At 38.8% G+C, this 20,470-nt stretch overlaps 1 protein-coding gene across 3 annotated transcripts in view; it reads left to right on the forward strand.

The window, feature by feature from the left end:
- The first annotated feature begins 18,261 nt into the window (after nucleotides 1-18,261).
- dlgap1b (discs, large (Drosophila) homolog-associated protein 1b) overlaps nucleotides 18,262-20,470 on the forward strand; it is a 138,800-nt gene continuing 136,591 nt past the window's right edge. For all 3 annotated transcript variants that reach the window (XM_036521490.1, XM_036521491.1, XM_036521492.1), the window contains exon 1: nucleotides 18,262-18,460. The gene's annotated coding sequence lies outside the window, so the exon portion shown is untranslated. The remainder of the gene's footprint in view (nucleotides 18,461-20,470) is intronic.

The following is a 20,470-nucleotide window of genomic DNA, read 5'->3' on the forward strand; positions in this document are numbered from 1 at the left end:
GGGGACGTGCGTCTCTCTCCTCTGGAGTGGAATTCTGCATGGATGATGCTGAATGTGGAGAAACCTTGCACTCCGCAGTGGCACCTGTAGGTATTCGCCATTTTGTCTGAAGCGTGCTGAAAAAGGGTGAGTGGCCTCTTACTGCAGTGCCATTCAAAATGAGACTCAAAATTAGACTGCCCAATTGATTTGATTGATTTCTTATATTCTTGTACATACTTGATTTCTGAATTGAGCGCACAATATTTCTGCAAATTCACATAGTTCATACCTGGATCTAAAAATATTGCCCATATATATGAATTATAGAAAAGATAGGTGTCTCTGCATCAACTGTTTTTATAATGGTAGCACAGGAAAGCAGAATACCGACTTCAAAATGGCTGAAGTACAACAGTGCACAAGTATTTCAGCTAGTTGCTAAGGCCTGTAGTTATATTCAATTCATATGTCACAAACACAACAAAGGTACACCTTGTTGATGCCAACACTAGCAAAGGAAAACAAGAAATATTTGCTTTGAATTTTTCACATGTGCAATCAGTGCACAGCAACAGATTGCTCATTTGTCATCTTTTGAGGATAATGGATTGGGAGCTTTGTGTGACTGTGCCCAGAGGATGAAAAGGAGGGAGAGATTCTGCATTAAACTGGAGTTCATCATCCCTTCAATAACATTTCTGAGTCACAATTTCAGGACTGCATCTTATTTTCTCAGCGGCTAATCCAGTCAAAAGCCCTTACATGTACAATACACTGAGGTTTCATTCGAACCGCACTCTCTATTTTAATCACATACCAGCCTTTTTTTGATCTAGTAAACATCAATCGGACTGTCAATTTTATCCCGGATGCCCTGCATCATTCAGCCATTGTGTGAGGAGTATAATGTTGGTCAGTGTTTTAGGCTCTGATTCTTATTTTGTGTGTGTATGTGTGTGTGTGTGTGTGTGAGAGAGAGAGAGAGAAATTACTTTTGAGCTGTATTGACTGTCTGAAAGCTTAGTGTTCATAGAAAAAAATAACATTTTCTCAATGAATCTGTTGTAATTATTCATTTTAAATTTATATTAAATATTGTAAATATTAGTGTTCATGTGCATGGGGACTTTTCTGTATAAATTCATGTATTGACATAATATTGACTTGAATCTAGCATTAATTACAACACTAACATGAGCTATTTTGTTTCTGTGTGCATCCACATCCATCCTCCATCCACATCTGTCTGAGCCTCCAGCTGTGTGATTGGTGACCTCATTGACTCTGTTTGGAGAAAGCAGCCCTTGAAAGAATTGTGCCCCTCACTTACTTGTTCATTCACTAAGTCACTCCTTCAGAAGTGGCTCCCTCAACAGTAAAGGGTAGTACCTCACTTTACCACTAGATGGAAATAAGTCTGAGCCATTGAACAGTGATTGCTCAATTCGTCATATGGCTGTAATTCAATAGTCCTTTATGGCTAGAGGCTGTTAGGTAGTATTTCAACACTGACAAAATTTACAGATATGCAATTCCAAAGAGGCCTACAATGCTTTTTTGTTTTAATTTCTTTTTTCTCACACTGTTTAATATAGAAAGAAACAGAAAGGAGAAAAATAAACAAGCTAAATGTAATGAGCATAAATAACCACTAGGAACTTTGGTCAAAGAGCTTATACTAAATTAACATTATGCTCTTGTGGGGATCTTGAGATGTTGGGTTTATAGCCTCATGGAATTTGCCACATTGTGCATTCCGCCCCCGTACCTAAATTATTCAGCTTCACTGCCAGCTCTATTTTTAAAACTGCATTGATGTCATTCAAACAAGAACAGATTTCATGTTTACAATGTGTTTTTGTGTCCTGTTTTGAGTATTTCTCTCTCTCTTTTTCTTTAGCAATCTTTGCATTCTTGTGATATGTTCCAATGAACAGTCCATACATCACAATATCTGTATAAATCTGATCTTTAATTTTAAAATGCTTATGATCATTTGACATTGAGTTTGTTAAGGCAAAAGCAAGCCTTGTATGACCAGAAATGAAATCTTCCGCTGAAGTGTACTCAGGTAGATTCTACATAAGCAAGTCATGTATGTCTGAAGCTGTGAAATATGCAAGGCTTTTAAGATGTCACTTCCTGAGACCTGATGACAGTGTTGAGAGGTTCCCACCTTGCAGTTTGCATCATGATCAAACATACTCACAAAGCATTCCCAGGAGCATGCACACGGATGTACAAGGATTCCTCTGTGTTCATGTTGTGCTCATTTTCAAAGGTCACAAAACCTGCTGGTTTTCTGCTCTGCCAGTTTAACATTTTATTTATCTCTGTACTTGTGTAGAAGAGGCCATAATGGATTTTTTTTACATATTATGCAATTGTAAAGGTAGGTGTATGTAATGAACCAATCCAGGTGAATCACAGGGTAGTACAGGAGTGCCTAAACTAAGAGTTGAACCAACAATCTTTTGATACGTTTCCAATTTCTTAACGTCTAACTGCTGACAATTGTATTGGTTTGATTATCTGACCTAGTATTATACAGTTGAAATCAGTTGCTAATGAAGAGGGATCATTACTGTCTGAAGGATTTTTTTTCCCTTCAAGGGTTTGCAGTATCATTCATGACAGTGTTGACCTATGAGTTAGTGAACTGAATACGGACTGGAACGGAGACACCCCTCTGACATTTCAGACATAAGCTTTGTTTAAACAGAGTGCAAACCTCATTAATATATGCATTTCCCGGGTCATTCCTATTTGCGTGTTACTTATACGCACCCGCCCCTGTGTCACCAGATTTGAAAAATTGATGCGCGACAGGGGTATGTGCAGGGAGAGCAAAATTTTGGGATCTCTACACCGTGTTTATCTTCCTGTGAACGTCAGTCGGTTCATTGCTTATGCTTCACCCTGTGAAACACTCAGCCATGACAGTAAAAGGGAACAGTAGCTGTATCTCCAGAGTTAGATTGGAAATGTTATGTGTCAGTGGAGGAACCACAGGTAGCTCTGGAGCTGTCCTATTCAATTTAGTCAGGAGTTGGTCTTGTTCTTGCTGCAAGGTAGCTGAAACAAAACAGGTATAACACCACTGGAGTTTGGAGATGGAATAAAATGCAATATTGTATTGAAGAAGGGGGGAAAACGCTCCCAAAACATGTTTTAAGTTGTATTTGGCACAACCTACTGTGCGATATTCGTGGGCATAATTTCATTACAGCAAGCTTATTTCAATCACCTGTCTCAGCTGGGATTAAATTCTCTGAGCCCCCAGACCTGGTCTCTGGATTTAATGGAACTGTCACTCGATCTGCAGGGAGCGGTGCTGTGGGGGATACCCAGGTGGGTGCTGGGGACAGTGTTTCACATTCTCAGGTCAACCTCACTGGGCTTACGTGGCCAGAGTTACCAAGTCATTCCCTTACTGTAGAAAATGCCGCTGACACAATTACACCTCACTGTCGGGCACTCGGGCTATTTTGTTTCCCATAGGGCCCTGTGCGATAAGTCTGGTGTTATCGTTTGTAGGATGTCAAATAGCAAAGGGGAAGTGAGAGAAGTTTTAGAGGGAAACAGTTTAAAGGACAAAATGAGATGATAAATTCAGCCTGTGCTACCAGCAACTGTACTTTGCAGTGTCTGCAAAGTGCATGCTGTAAGATGCATATGAATTTACACAATGGATGGTCATCTATGGGAGTGATATATAGTGTAGCTCTGAAGACAACAGTGCATTTAAACACATGAATACATATGCCTGGATGAACAGAACAGAGGATGAAAGTTGATAATCTCATTTTTGTTTTTGTGTTACTGTATTGGTGGCACACTCATCGTGTGGCAGTGTCAACAGCTACGCAATGGAAGTAGACATTGAACTGGGGAAAAAAAATATATTACTGTATCTAGCTGTGACGTAGCTGGCAGAAGAAAGGAGCAAGGATTTGGGCAGCAATAGGAATGATTTAATCCCTGAACGTTTTGTGTAATTGCAGTGTGAGTCTTCACAGGCTCCTGCTGCACGGCTACATCTCAAATTGTGGAAGTTCGGGCTCTTACTAAATTCTGGCACATGGCTTTGCTATTGTTTACTATTCACAGTTGTTTACTAATTAACCTTTTTTATTTGCTCTTACAACATACAGCGCTTGAACTCTAGAGAAACAAAGAGACATGACTGTGACTGTCCGTTGGTTGACTTCAGGGTGTTGTAGTGATACTTTACACAGGACCAGCACTTACAGTGAAAGTAGATTTATATTGTGATATTGTAGTCTGTGGTGCATTGCTATTGCTTATGCTGTATTTTATACCCCTGATATATACAGTAGATGTAGATTCATATTCAGTATAGTATATAGAGTAGTTGTAAGTTGTTGTAATTTCTCACTTCATAATGAGGATTAAAGAGGACACAGAGGAGAGTTGTTTGAAGACAGGGAAACCACAGCCATAGGTTAGTAAATCTGCGCTTAATAACTGTCTCGAAATGTTATACATGCAAGATGTTGCCACCACAAGCATTAAATATTGACATGAGCTCTCGGCTTTATTTGTGATGTTTTCAGCATTTCTGCAGAGGCAAAGCAGGGCTACATACTGAAGCCGAAAGAGTCGAGAACACAGCTGACGCACCACGACCAGAGATCCACCCGTATGTCCTCTGACTTCCCCATTCTTAAACACAGTATTCTTTAAACACTGCCATTTACATCACTGTTCTTTATTGCAGCCTGTCTCAGCCTGGTTACTATAATAAGATCAAGTGACTCAACAATCTGAACACTGATGTCTCCAGGGGCCACATTTATCTGTTGTGCACAGAATTGGTTCTAAATTTGTGCTTACTGACAGATTGTAGAATGTCTTTGGTGAGCACAGACAGTGTTAAATATAAAGCCTGCGTATACCTGCTTATAAATACTTACTGTTCTGCGCACACGTAATGAAGCTCGGGCAGTTCTTACTCAACGATAAGCCCGCTTTCAGACAGCATGTTGTTTTGGTGACCCAGTCCTGCAGGTTTTACAACATCAATATTCAAGAAATAAGACAGTTTCTCCCTGCCTCATTTACCCAGCTCCTGGTGCTGACCCTTTTGTTATTTCACTTAGCCCACTGCAACTGTCTGTTGGCTGGCCTCCCTGCCTGTGCCACCAGGCTACTCGATCTTATTAAGAGAGCTGCTGCTAGGCCAGCCTTCACTCTAAAATATGCTCATGTCTGGCCTGTCCTTGTATCCCTTCATTCACTTACCCTTACTGTTTGCATCAAGTCCCTAGTTCTAGTTTAACATACTGGGCAGCCAAGGGCACGGCTCCTTCCTTGTCATCAGGTCCGAAATCCCTGCACAAACCCTCCGCTCAGCAACCTCCTGTCATCTGCCTGTGCCCCCCCCCCCCCCCCCCGGTCACACACCCCAATCCTGCCTTCTTTCCTCACTTGCCCTCTCAGTGATGAAATGATCTGCCAGCAGCTGTCAGAACTGCAGAATCACTCATCTTTCAATGTGACTCCATCTGTTTTCGGCCTCACCTTGAGTCCCACAGCATAGCCTGTGTATCCACTCCATCCTTAAGTTATTACTGACATGCAGTAATATTGCTCTTTCATATCATTGCATCAAGTCTTCAAGTGTGGTCGCATGATGCAAGCTACCATTGCTGTTATGTAACATTAACTCACACTATGTAAACACTGAGATACATTTTGCTTTTATAGATTTTGTAGATTTTTAGTGATATCTCCTTTATTGTTTGGCTCCAAGTTCACTTTAGTATAATACTACTATAATCGTACTATTATCCATATCCCTTTTTAAGGATTGTTATGCACGATGCTTTTATTTTTATATGCTATTTCATGTGCTTAGCACTGTTTTTTGTTTATCTTGATACCTATTATTGTAATCCTGGCTGTCCAGTAACTATGATAATGCTATTGTTGCTCCTGTCATATGTATTTATTGTATCAAGCCATGTTAGTTTTGTAAATCATTCTAGATTAGCACATCTGACAAATCAGCTGACTTACTGTACCTATTGAGTTAGCCTCTGAGGGACAGTGAGTACACAACATCCTTATTGTGGTCTGTTTTTTTCTCAGTATTGTTTTCATTTATATACACTGGAAATACTAAAACCTGTTTGGCATGTGAATATATAGTTAGTGTGAATAAAAAAAAATTGTTTCTTATTCTTTATACTACTTCTATTACTATATTACATTACATTATCGTCATTTAGCTGATGCTCATAACCAGAGTAACTTACATAGGTTACAATTTTTACATGTTATTCATTTATAGAGCACAATATTTCCTGATGCAGTTCTGGGTTAAGTACCTTGCCCAAGGGCACAGCAGCAGTGCCCCAGTGGGGAATCAAACAAGCAACCTTTCGGTTATGAGCCCTTCTCCTTACCACTATGCTACACTGCTGCCCTACTACTAATACTACTAGTACTAATTAATAATAATAATAAGAAGAAGAAGAATGATAATAATAGTAATGTACATGGAGAAAAGATACACCACCTCTAAAGCAAGCGATGGCAGAAAGGTCAATAATGTGTGATGATAATTCTCACACTGTCTAGTTTTAGGGGGCAAGCACCATATGCACAGAGAGAGACAGAACATTTACTATAACCTCGGTGCAAAACTTCAGTAGAATGAAACCTGTCTTTAAATGCCTGAGAACCATCAAAGGACACAGGAATGCCCTTTGTGTCAGATCTGCTGTTTTAGGAACATTGATTCAAAAACTGAAAGAAGAGATGTACTCACGCTCTCTTTCCCCGGTTCAATCGATTTGATCCCCTTCAACTTCACTTTCCTGCCTGAGATCTGACATGTCTGTAGTTTGATTTTATGTCTCCAAAGAGGCCTAGTCGCCATAGGGATGGACTCTGTGCTTCTTTCAGTCATACAGACACATAAATGACAGGTCCATGTAAGCGCGAATGTGCTTCATTGATTTTTCTTTGTAGTGGGGGGGTGAGGGAAAGTATTAACATCTAGAGGAAGCAATTACTGCTGCACAAGCTGAGGAAGTCATAATAATGGCAGCGTTCTGAGGAGAAACCCTAATGAATGTTAACATGCAGCTATTTCACTTATAATATACAGAGAATTATTTGATAGAACATGTTATTTAATACCCTTTGTTTGGAAAGTCCAGAGACCATAATGAATGAAAAAAGAATCTGTCTTTATGGAAAAGAGTGCATTTTAAGGTGTCTGCATTTATTTGAAAGTCAAGTTAAAGACCAAAGCTGATCAGTGATAGGTTAGGGTTAGTCCAGAGGATAGTCTTATAAAATATATACATTTACATTTACATTTATTCATTTGGCAGATGCTTTTATCCAAAGCGACCTACAAGTGAGGTACAATATAACACAAGTGAAAAACCATACAGAGTCAACAGTATCAGAAGCACTGTATGGCCAGGTTTCAATGGTCATGCAGTGCTTCTAATATAGAATAGAATAGAATAGAATGATCTTTATTGTCATTATCTCAGGTGCAATGGAATTTTGCATGGCTTCTCCCGATGTAGTAAAATGAACGAATAAATACAACAAATAAATAAATAAAAGCCGTGCCAGAAAGACAGCAGTAGGAGCAGCAAGACAGCAGTAATAGCAGCAGAATTTACACATACACAGAGTTGCAGAGGTTGTAAGCAAATTGTGTCTGTGTGGTAGCAGTTCTGGGGGTGGAGGTGGGTGTGTGTGCGTGCGTGTGTGTCACAGTCTTTGATGTGTGTGCGTGTGTGTGTGTGTGTGTGTGTGTGTGTGTGTGTGTGTGTGTGTGTGTGTGTGTGTGTGTGCGTGCGTGCGTGCGTGTGTGTGTGTGTGTGTGTGTGTGTGTGTGTGTGTGTGTGTGTGTGTGTGTGCGTGCTCACAGTTCCTGTATTCTGTTCTGCGGTTGGGCAGGGAGGGGTGTGATGGAGGCCACAGCTCTGGGAAAGATGCTATTCCTCAGTCTATTGGTGCGGGATGTTATTGGCTTGAACCGTTTGCTGGACCACAGCGGTTTGAACAGAGAGTGGCTGGGGTGTGTGGTGTCCCTGATGATGCTGCTCGCTTTCTTCCTCAGTTGGCTGGCGTAGATGGTGTCCAGTTTTGGGTCGACTTTCCGGCAGGTGGGTTGATGCATGGAGCAGACCCTCCTCTCTGGGTGTCATATATAATAGAAGCTTCAAATATGTAATAGAAGGAAATGTTCAACATAGTCTAATATTGAATTCCAGATGCAGGTAAGGAAATGTCAGGACAGTTATGAGTTACTTTGATAAAAAGGTGCAGGGAGTATTTAAGAATTTATGTGTACATCCATATAAACAATAAGGAAATAATTATCTAATAGATGTCACATTGAGTGCTTTATTTGAAGGACAGATTATGAGATGACTTTTCAAAAAAAATTTTCAGCATAGTCACCTGGGGAAAAGCTGAAATTGTGCTCATGCTGTTTTCATTCTCTGAGATTGTATATCATTTTTATGATATTTCATTACTGTGACTGCCATTTACTCAAAGGATAGGATGATGTACGCATGTATAATTGTGAAATATTAAACTTTAAAGTTACTCTTCAAATACAAACCTATTCATGTGTAAATAAATCAGCAGTAGACAGTTCCAGTGTATAGTGACCTGGAATTAGATAAAGAAAGATAATTATTTGGATATTCTTGAAATATTAAAGTTTTCAAACTTAATGTGGAATAAATCAAAGCACAAAATCATTTTGGACTTATTTTTGCAAGATTAATATTTTTGGAAATATCATATAGGAGTTGGCATGCTCTTAATATAAGACACTATGTTGTATAATATGTTAACAATCAATGACAATTTAGCAGTATCAATATATAACCAATGAAGCAAATGCAATTTTATTTCTTTTTTTTTTAATTGTATAATGCTATTGAAATTGCACCCTGTTTAGTATCACACACATGCATATATATATTATCAAGCATGGCATGTATATATAAGCTATGCTTGACAATTTAGCTCTCATTACCTCACACCAACTAAACAAGCAAACAAACTAAATTCAAAAGCAACCCTACAGTATCCTAATTATACATGTGTAATTATGCGTTATCAAGGTGACAAGTTTGTAACAATGAAGTCATTCCCCTTTGCTTACTCAGCTTGGTATATCTCAAGATTTTGCTGAAATAGTTTAGCAGAGATATGAGTCCTCTCCAATGCTCTCTTACTTTCTGCTTGTTAAAATACTGATACAGTGTGACACTGAGTACCATCTGGAGAGGGGTGCAACAATGACACTAAAGGTTTTCTGCATTTTTCGAAGCTGTTTTATTCATAGGTTCTACTCTATGTTACTCAAGGTTAACCACAGAAAACAGCCTTTTCTCTAACAGTCAGCTCTTGCTAGATAGCATTTATTCATTGCATGTCATAGTTGTGTTGTTGCTGTTGAGTCGCAACATTTCAGTTAAAGATCATATTGATGTTTTTCTCTGGTTTTGATACTGGTAAAATAAACAGCTTCATAATTAATAAATAATTCCATACTTAAAGTCCTCATAACTCTGAAGGCAAAATTTAAGTATGGTAAAGAGACATTCTAGTCAAAAGTAATGTCATATCTGAGTACTTACGTATCATGTATGCCAAAAAACTATAACAAATCTGCATTACAATTGAAAGCAATTCGACACAAGAGGCCCCATCTTTTTTTCAGCTGTTTCTCCAGTTCTCTCTGCCTTTGTGGAGTGAGAAGGAAATATACTACGAAATAAAATCACCAGCCTGGAAAGAGAAAATCAGAGTATTTGCGGAGTTTCAGCTTAAAGGTATTCTTTTTTACGCATACTTTCCAGTTAGTAAAGAAGGTGTCAGTTCAGCTAGTGGAGCTTGTGAGGTCTGCCATGGTTCCCAATCACTTTAATGACCTACTGTGAATGGCATTTGTACTCAGAATTAGAATGTCTGACCTTCATGTTTGAGGAGCCAGTTAGCTGTCTCTCATTTCTTCACTTGCATTACTGTTCTTGATGAATTGAATTAGATTCAGGCAGTCTCTCTAGAAAGGGAAATGGGCACCTAACTGGACTGCTAAGTCTAATTAATAGGCTTTAAAGGAAACTGTCATTCTTAATTGACAAAAATGCAACATGTCCAATTGCCTTTGCAGAACATAAACTCTTGTCTGCCCACAACTGTGTGCCGTGCAACACGTTCAGGTTTTTCCAGTCTTCTGTGACATATCAAAACTCTCAACAATTTGTAGTCTTCCAAATAGTTGGGCAGGGCATTACAGTCATTTATGACCATGTGAGTTGTTCTTGAGTAGATTACTTTTGTTGTCTGAGTAATTGTTTGTATAAGACTTGATTTTAACACTTATTGGAAATCTCACTGAAATCTCTGTGTTATTTAACATACTGTAATGTGCTAGTGTGGGCAGTGTTCCAAGCTCTCCATTTCACTTCTCTGATGGACAATTTATCTTCCAAACTCTAGATTTGGATAGGAATGCAGCTAGGAAGTGATGTTACCCTATTCAAGTCAAACAAAAGGCTGTCAGCCATTGAACTAAAGAAAAATGGCTTTATCTCTGCATTAGACACAATCCGAGACTCAAAAAATTCCTCACCATTTTATATTCCATTTCAGCATCCATCAAGTAAAAAAAAGATTGTGTTGTGCTCAACAAAACCAGCTATCCTCCCAGATGGAGCCACTCATATGATCATACGATTGATCTTACCTACCCTGGCAAAGATGGGGAGCTGTACCATATGTACACCCTCTTAATCCACTTCAAAGTGGGCGAAGAGCTACCCTGGTATTTAATGTTATATATCTAGCACTCTGATGACTAGCTGCGCAGTGCAGTGTAAATGATTAAAGGCATGCTTACTTCAACACTAAGGCATTTTGTCCTGGTGCTAGGAAAACATTCTGCCACTACATATGTGCTGTAAGCAGTGCCATTTTCAGAGCCACTGCACCAATAGTAGCACTTCTATTTGGAATTAAAGTTCAAAGCAATAAGAAATTTTAAATAACATTATTATTTTAAATAGCATTACATTTTTTTCTTTTTAAGAGAAAGGTCTCTATGAGATCTTTGGGAAAAAGAAAAAAAAACAAAACATGATAACACGTTGTACGGGCCCAGGTACTTTTACCTACCCTAAAATGGGTCCCAGACTGAAGGACTTACACAAGTGGGTTGTGAGAGGGGTTGAGCTAAGTCGAGAGAAACATGTGAAGAACATATGTTATACCCAATTCCCTTGACATTCACACACTAATGAATTAAAACACCTCCATGCCTGGTATACATGCTGTTATTTTCACATTTTAAATGAATACTTAAAATACATTTGTATTTTAACATATGCTAGGTCCCATTCTCATTAGGTTTGGGTCACATACAGTGTAGTCACTCATGATGCGGGCCATCCTTCCATTCAGGACATTTTGTGTATGGTGCAATTACCAAACTCTCCTGAAGCTGTTATTGTTTCATCACTAGTGAGTACATCAATGCATGCCATTTTGTTTAACAATTTACCTGTATATAAAAAAGGTTAGTGTATACTGCAAGGCTGCTTTCTGTCTGCATGCTTCAGGCAGACTGAGTACCATGTAGGCAACTATGGGTGGAAGGGCCACCTCTAGCCACATTTGGATGTATCTGAAGGATATATCAGTATGCATTCTAGTGGTGAACTGTTTAATGTGTTCCAGAACACCATGAAATACCAGCACACTCCATGGGTTTTATGTCTGAAAAACAGGGTTCTTCACAAAGAGTTTGCAATGAGGTGGGTGAACTGTGAGATTTTAATATTTTCTGGTATTTCGTTATTATCATTATTTGTCTGATGCATACTGCATGGCGCATACTGAAATTTGCAATGAGTCCAGTCCACTGCAAAGCATGCTGATGTATGGTCAACATGTGCTTCTGCACTGCACCAGCTTGTAAAATCAGCTGTTGACAGCTTAGTTATTTTACAATAAACCAGTAAACATGTTAGCAGATATGCTACAGTGCACATTTCAGATACAGCTGAGCTTGTCCCATGGAAGCAAGGCAATAGTGAGCATGCACTGTGCATTTGTATTGTTCAAGAACTAAGCAGGCTTGAGGGTTTACGAGTTCACTTGGTCCTCTGCTCAACACTATTCATAGCTGATGTCCCTCTACTGAAAACAGTACCAAATAAAGATTTTTGGCAAAGGGCTTGGGCTCCTTAGTGTGATGAATAATCTAACATATGAAAGTGGCAGTAGAATATATGACAATAGCACTAATAGCTTGAAATATTATTATGAAATGACTAATTCTACTCAATTTAGTACCTAAGAATTGTTCACAAGCCATGGTACTCAATTGCTTCTTCCTATACCAGAGGCTATGTGGTTGATCCAAGATCAAAGTATTAATATGAGAATGATTTATCTTTGCTTCATGTCTAGGATCTGTAACTCATTCATACACCTACAATCAGAGCAATCCAGGAAATATACCTGGTGTGCAGAGACAGCAGCCAGGCCTCATCTGGGATATTGAGCCGTGATGCAGAAACCCAACTCCACACTCCAATACAATGAAAGCTAACATTTCATATATGCTTGAATTTTTGAAGTATTTTACTGCATAGCTAGAATTTTAGCAAATTAGCAAATCATATTTTGGAAAATATACAGTTATCATATTAAAAAATGGAACATGACACTCAAGCAATTCAGACCATAGCTTTGCTTTAAAGGTAGGAACATTTTGACTTGCTTATGCCGAACCAGCTAGAAAAATATGTCTGCATGGACAGCTGGCCAGTCTAACCATGGGGACAAAATATCAACTCATTCCTTATGTCTGCTGCCATCTCTGACATAGAGAATTATTAATAGCCTTCTGTTTCATGCAGAGGAAATTAATTCATGAAGCAAAACATGGAACAAACAGTTACAGTCTATTGTCCTCTTGCAAATGGGGGTTTTGTGTAAAACATTTGATCCTCTGACAATCAAACGGTTTTCCTATCAGTATAACAAAAATATCACCATTATTGATCCACATTCTGCTAATTAGTACCTCATTGAGTTCTTTATTGGAGGTTCTGTGAAGTGAACATTTACATGTTAGAGGACCAGAGAGCCTGTTAAATTAAAATGAAAGAAAATAAAATTGCACATGTGTTTGATATCTTTTGTAATTATTTTTAACAAGAATACTGAAAATATTCAAACTAAGCTATGCAAGACGTCACACATGAATTCATTTGTAACAAAACAATTCAAATTCAAAACCTTAAAAGCATTAGTTCAAACTATTGCTTTTAAGGTTTTGATTTTCAATTATGCTTTGTTAAATATTAATGCATGTATGGGTATCAGCAACATTAAGAAAACTGTTTTCAGTTTTTGTCAGAATTGAAAAATCTCTTAAAAGGTTCGGCTCTCTCTTGAATGAAAAAGGCAATTTTCTCTTCCCTGTGGATTTTCCATGTATTTCAGCTCACACCACTGATAAATTCCATTCGTTCATGAAACAATTATCTCTACAATATGGGGGTACAAGATGACAGACTGACAGCACAGAGGAGCTGACTGATAGTGAAGCACCATGCATAAATGCCAGACTAGGACTTTTATTTGTCAGTAGTCATTCATCCAACCAACATGATAAAAAATACACATTAATGGTGGCGTCTAATCCCGTTTTATCTTGGTAGCACTGCAATAGATTTTCCATCAGGGAGTTCATCTCAGGCCTTTTTGTTGACAGTCTATCATTGTAATATCGCAGGTGGTCCCAGAAATGATGTGTGTTTATAATTTACACCACACAAAAAGGAGCATTATGATCTACAACAGTTCATTATAGGGGCAGGCAGGGAGCTACAGAGGCGTGGGGGTGGGTGTGTTTGTGGGGATGGGGGGGGGGGGGGGGGTAAGCTTACCAGAAAGCTTACCTTCTTTTGATAATTTGATATGAAATTTAACCCCCCTGTCCTGTTCAGATTCACCAGCTGTTTCTCTACATCTGGCTACAGAAGTATCCAACTTGTAATTGATGGCTATGCAACCCCAGGCATTCCATACCAACCTCGATTCCTTTGGTTGTCTCGACAATACTCTTGAGCCTGTATTCTTTCTTTTTGTCTGAAGAACTGGTCATACGACATAACTCATCACTCTGCCGGTGATCTCACCAATCAAGCAACATGTCATGTCAACAGGAAATGTGAATGAGTAAAGTCACTTCACCAGAACGCTTGTTGAAGGTTTGTTTAGAATGGCCATAAAAAGGCTTTCACTGTGACACAAAAGAAATTATGCAATCATCTCAGTGCCTTTAACACAAATGTTCCCTTATGTTCAAGTTCAAGAATGATGTTACCCTGAGCCAAGTGACTGATCACAGGTGACTGATTTTTTACGTAATCAATTAAAAACTTAAATGACCAATTGTGGCCTCATGATCTTTACGCTGACCTTAGAAAGGTCACATAATAACATAATTGTTTTTTGACTCATTCCTTCCACCTCGTCTTTTGTTAACAGAATCTGATATTTCCTAATGGGATTTTCTACACTTAAGCCCTGAGCCAGTTCCATTGACTGGCTCTCCATTTCTGCAGGAGTTTGTCTCCTGCTTTACTAACCCTTCTGTCTCTCCACTGTTTTGCTGATTAATTCCCCTCTGTTTCTGCTTTAGCTCCCCAATGGTAGAATGAACTGACCACTAATCTAAACGTTACACAGGCCCATATTGCCATTTGTTGTTCCCCGAGAGAACACCTACTCAGACATTTCTTCTGTATTTCCCCTTTCCTTTTTTCCTATCATTGCCTCTTGAAAGGCTGAAATGAATTTAGCAGATTTCTAATAACTGTGATTATGACAATATACCCTTCATTTAAATGGTTACCTGGGGACTGCTTGTGTATTACATTTAAGTACTATTTGTATATTTCTTTCTGTAAATGATCATTTCTATGTTTTTCAATACTGTAACCTCCAGGTTAGATGTCAAAAAACTATGGAACAATCATGAGGCGTTGAAAAAAATCTGTTTTATTTATGACGTGTTGTTCATGTCTCTATAAAACCCTTATCTGATTGAAAGGAAAGGTGTATCACTTTTTAAATGAGAGTGCACATTTGTGTATGGTTAAAAACTCCATCACATATAAATTGCACTCTAACAGCTAACCAAATTTACACTGTATTTCTGGAAAATTTGAGTTTGTCCAGCTTAGTGTTTTGTTTAGTGCACTTGGAGATGAAAACCCCCAGCGGTTACAGTCTGGCCTGCTAGTCATTAATGTGAAAGTGACAGCCATGCCCTATCCTGCAGTGAGAGGCAAATAAAATGTACTATGTGCATCAACCAACCCTGTCCAGGAATCAGGTGAAGACATTGTTACACCTGTGCATTTTTGCTTTCCAATACCCACGGCAGAAGTGCTTTCTGACGGGTGTGTGAATCGATGCAACAATTACTTCCTCCAAAGCCAGCTGATTACATTAAGGACATATCTTGCCAGCCCACAGAAGAAGGTAATTTCGGCTCAGACAAGACACCTAATCTGACCAGCATGACAGCTTCCCACTCTGTGTGGGTTCAATACTTTGCTGGCAAATCACCTATGGTGATTTCACATGGTTATTAAGAGGACCTACCGTATTGAATGCATTTCAGTGTCCCCTCAAGCACAACAGCTCACTTGAGTGAGCAGCTCATAGCCTCTTATTCAGACGAAGAAGAAGAGTTTGCAGCTGGGGATTTGAAGGAGTCTTCCAACAAAGCAGTTTATTTGGATCCCAGTGCATTTTCATTTCTCTATTCAGGACCAGGTGTATGTTGGAAATCATATAATAACGGTATTTTAACAGCAGGTGTTGCCCTAAAATGGCTTTTCATATTCTCTGACTGTAGGAATATACCATAGGTACTTATTTATGGGCAAAAATTTAGATTGTGTCTCAGGTTTAGAGAAATAAAGCATCACTCATTTAGTGGTGTTGGTTTCTTGCGCAAAACTGATGAGGAATTATGTGCAATTCAAGGATGCATCAATTGGGGTGCTGATGGTCATTTATTGATCTGTGGACTGACCACCGACTGATAAATATTTCAAATATTGTTTCACAGCTGTAGTCTACAGCAATACTTTCCCACTGTGTTAATTAAATAGCAGTTTGACAACTGGATGGCAGTTGCATTTGTATCCCTTGGAATTAAAGTTTAAACCAATCATTTTATTCATTATCTGACCTCCACTTGATAATATTGCATTTTTAGTGCAGGAACTCTAAATTCTAAGGAGCATTTAGCATAAAATACTTGGTTGCTTTTATGTCCAAGCCTGTGACTTACAGAGTCCACTGTTTCTTAGAATCCAAGTATGGAATCCATCACTTTGTGTTCTGTACTACAATTATAATTGCCACTGAGGGGTGGTTCTCTGTCACATAATACATTCAAGACTGACAGACACAGTTCTTCAGTGCTAGCCCATGCTACACCATTTAACGCTATTTTCACTATGTATAGCACTCCCATAGAATTTTTTTTTTTTTTTTTTTTACCAGAGGGGCTTGGTGAGGCTATAACAACTTGACAGAGAAATAAAGATGATAAAGTGTACTTTCTTCCTGTTTTTTTGTCATTTTAGTGTGGCTGTGCACTAGATGCAGGGATCGAGCTCTTTGATTTCTTGGCTTTCAAAGGTGCAGCTTTTTTTTTAACTCCATCATTAAATTCTGGAGATGGATAATGAGGTGGCGTGTTGTCTCCTGTTTCAGCACAGTTGTCACTGCCCATTACATCTCTGCAGAATCACCTGCGGTTTTCTCACCGCATGGGGTCCACACATTATATCAAACGATGGAAGTACTTTGACCTGGCAGAGGAACAGAGCAAAAGAACAGATCTCTATCTGCTGAACAGGGTGGCGCACAATTTGATTACAACCTATTCATGTTGTGTTTGTTCCCTGTTTGGGTTTTGCTTTTTGTGTCCTGAGGTATGAAATCCATTACACCTTACGGATCGTATACTTAAGATATGCTTCAAGTTACATCATATTTTAAAATAATATTTTTATTGTGAACTGTTCAAAATAATATGAAACACAAAAGACTGGCTGATAATTGCTCTCAGATCTGCAAAGCTGACATTATTAAACACTTAAACAATAATAATTATGGCGTAACCATTTGGTCCTTTGATATAAAATTAGATTTTTGTGACATCCATTTGCATCAAATAATCCAGCCCTTCGATTACATACCCTTACATTTCATCAGACTCTAAAATGTGCATCAGCATTTTGGGAAGATACTGTATACAAAGGCACTTCACTTTGAGTCCCAGTATTTTTATGAATTCCCTTCCTTCTGATGGTGGAATTGAATCCCTCCTGGCAATACTATGAACTATCAATCTCAGATAACAGTTGCTCTGTCTTCCTCCTCAGTATTCTCTGCCACAGCAGCTGCAGAGGCCTGGGCCAGAGCTGTCTGATTTCAGGGTGATGGACAGTGGCCCTTTGTTTATGTTTATTAAAGAGAGTGAGTGGGGAAAAAAGAAGAGGACATAAAAATGATGCTTTGGACCACACATCCACAGTGCAAAAATATATATGCAAAAGTAACATTTTCTCAGGAAATCTGCTGTCAGTCTGATCAATATAAGCTCTTAACATGCTATATATAAATATATATATATATATATTACTGTTACTTGTAAATGCCCAATGTTGCAGATCAGTTATAAGCCTGAAATGGATGGTGAGTAATATTATCATTGCCTAACAATATGGTAACGGATGCTGTTTCTTTCTGAGGATTCCAAAATGGACCCTTGGAGTGGGATAGGTTTTTCACAGTTTCTAAGTTTTATCAGTGTTCTCGTGCTCTCACGCTCGCAGCGACGCTAGATATCAATGTTCTTATCTAACACATAAACTCACGAGAAGAGAGAAAAATCCACATTAAAGGAGTGTACCACGAACGAAACATAATTAGTTCAAATGCAGATCAAACAGGTCGCAGACGTTAAACTGAAATTCTGATGGATTCGATTGAAAAGGTTTTGGTGATTTGTGTGAATACGAACTACACTGGCTATGCACGCTAGAAGAGAGGATGACCATCTTCCTGGACCCAGTATCCATGCCGGGTCTTCGTAGCATCTTGCTTCAGTATATTTCCCTCCTATCTGTGGTGCTGCAGTAACTCTGACTGTCAGTTGCGGGCAGCAGAAATTCCGATTTGCCTCACACCTCCTCTCCATCTCTCGCTCTTTCCCTTCGAAGTAGCTGTAACGCGGCGATCTTGGAAGCTCAGTCTGGAGTCGTTTCGGACACTTTTTCATAGGATTTATTGCATTTGATGCTACCCGCATGAATTCTGTCTGTCTTCTTACCTTCGGACCACGCTAATACACTAAAAGGTAAGACCATGCTTTTCATTTTAAGACCTTGTTTTGATGCTGTACATCTCTGTGTTTCTCGCGTGTGGTTGGCTCCTCAAATGATAGCCTACTAGTTATCCTGTGTTGTCACAAAGCACGCAATTATTTTAATCAGTTGAAGTCTTAATGCATATTTTAAAAATATGTTATATATACCTTGCTTTTATTATTTTAAATTGCGAAAATAATTCGGTTGGTGTTCCGTAGCGACACTTACATTCTACGATGACGAATTAAGCTGAAGCTTCGTTGCAGTAAATGAAACGGTCCGCCTGAGGCGAGTATAGCTAAGAAACGAGACATCGGCATACACTAAATACGGAATGAGGATTAAAGATGCTTTAGATATTTCAAGTGTGCACAGGTGACATTGTTTCATTCAATGCGTTTTGATACACTAACTTGCGCCATGTGATGCAGTGAAGTGTATACAGCTCACGGTAGGCTGTATGATTCTGCTTAATACGTTGCTATTATTTCTTGTCTTATAACTTGCGATCTAAAAAAAAACCTCGAGGACACATGTCAGCGTTAGATATCATTCACGTTATCCGCTAAACGTTAACGAAGTAGCGAATAATGACGGCATTCCTAAGGTGGCCGTGCAATTTCTGAGAATAAATTCAAAGTGAGACGGACCTCCGCTTAATACAGTAGCTATTCGGTGTGGACTGTATACAGTTGCTTTAGGAAAACAAAAGGCTGCTGACAGAATCAAATCGTAGTTTAACATCGCTGGAATGCATTTGACGGAAGGGACATTTAAATGCGGTCTGCAAGGTGCGTTTGTGATGAATGGAATCGCTTAGGCTCGTCAGTCTGAACGAAAACGGTCTTATGCTAATCGCGGACGCATTTCTCAACGATTTTTTTTAAATGTTGAAAGAAGGAGAAAAAAAATACGTTTTGTATGCAAACCACGTATGAGATGAATCCCTTCATGATTACCTGCTGGACGGTAAACGCTTCCTCGAGGCGTTTGTGGGAAAAGCGTTTGCGCTGTTCAAATACAGACATAAGATTTTTGTAATAGCTGAAGATGCACGTGACAGCTAACACAGCATCGCTTCGTCTGTCACACAATCGATAACGCGATTAACTGTGGCGCACAGAAGTAAAGCGTTGTACATTTAGTTTGATCTGTCACATATATTTTTCATGGATTCTAAATAAACATTTGATGAGTGGTGGAAGGTTGTAGCTCATGTTTCTGTAGGCCTATGATTTTCCCTATAGTCATTTATTCTATAAGTTGTATATTTCTCCACCATATTTTTATTTTATCGGAATAAAATTTTCAATAATCACGTTTACGTCTTACACTTTTCAAACACACACACACACAAACAAACAAACACACACAAAGGTAGTACAGTATATGAGTAAACCATGCATTCAATGTGTAGAAGTATCGGTAGAAAAAAAATCACAGCAGAAACAATACATTTGACCTCTTAAAACGATTTTATTGTTAATTGCAGTGATTATGGGGTAAATTGGCGACATCAAACGCATATTAAATCATGAACTGATTCCCTGTCATAAAAAGACTTGGTTTGGATCTTAGGACCCCACTTTTGAATCAATGTACACTTTGTTCATTTTAATATAAAAATGGAATGCATGGTAGAATGAACAAGCAGTTTGTAATCACACTTTTACCATAAATTCACAGACACTTGACCTGTGCCTTGAGAAAGCTGCTGTGAGATAGGTGGGCAGGTTAGCATCACTATCCTCTAGAGACGTCACGAGCTATCTTCACCCATTCACAGGCTCCTGTGTGCCTGACTCTTATGAACAGTGTAGGTTATATCCACTGCAGTTATATTTGGACAGTGTGGAGAGATGTGAATTCTGACTGGGGTAGAAAACTGATAGGTAGGGCATGAGGTTATACAGTTGTAAAAAGCCCAGCATTCATGTTAAAAAAAAAAAAACATAGGGGAAAGACAAGCAGAAGCGTTTTAAGCAATGTAAATGCAACTT

This window comes from Megalops cyprinoides, chromosome 2 (genome assembly GCF_013368585.1).
Source record: "Megalops cyprinoides isolate fMegCyp1 chromosome 2, fMegCyp1.pri, whole genome shotgun sequence".
NCBI lineage: Eukaryota > Metazoa > Chordata > Actinopteri > Elopiformes > Megalopidae > Megalops > Megalops cyprinoides.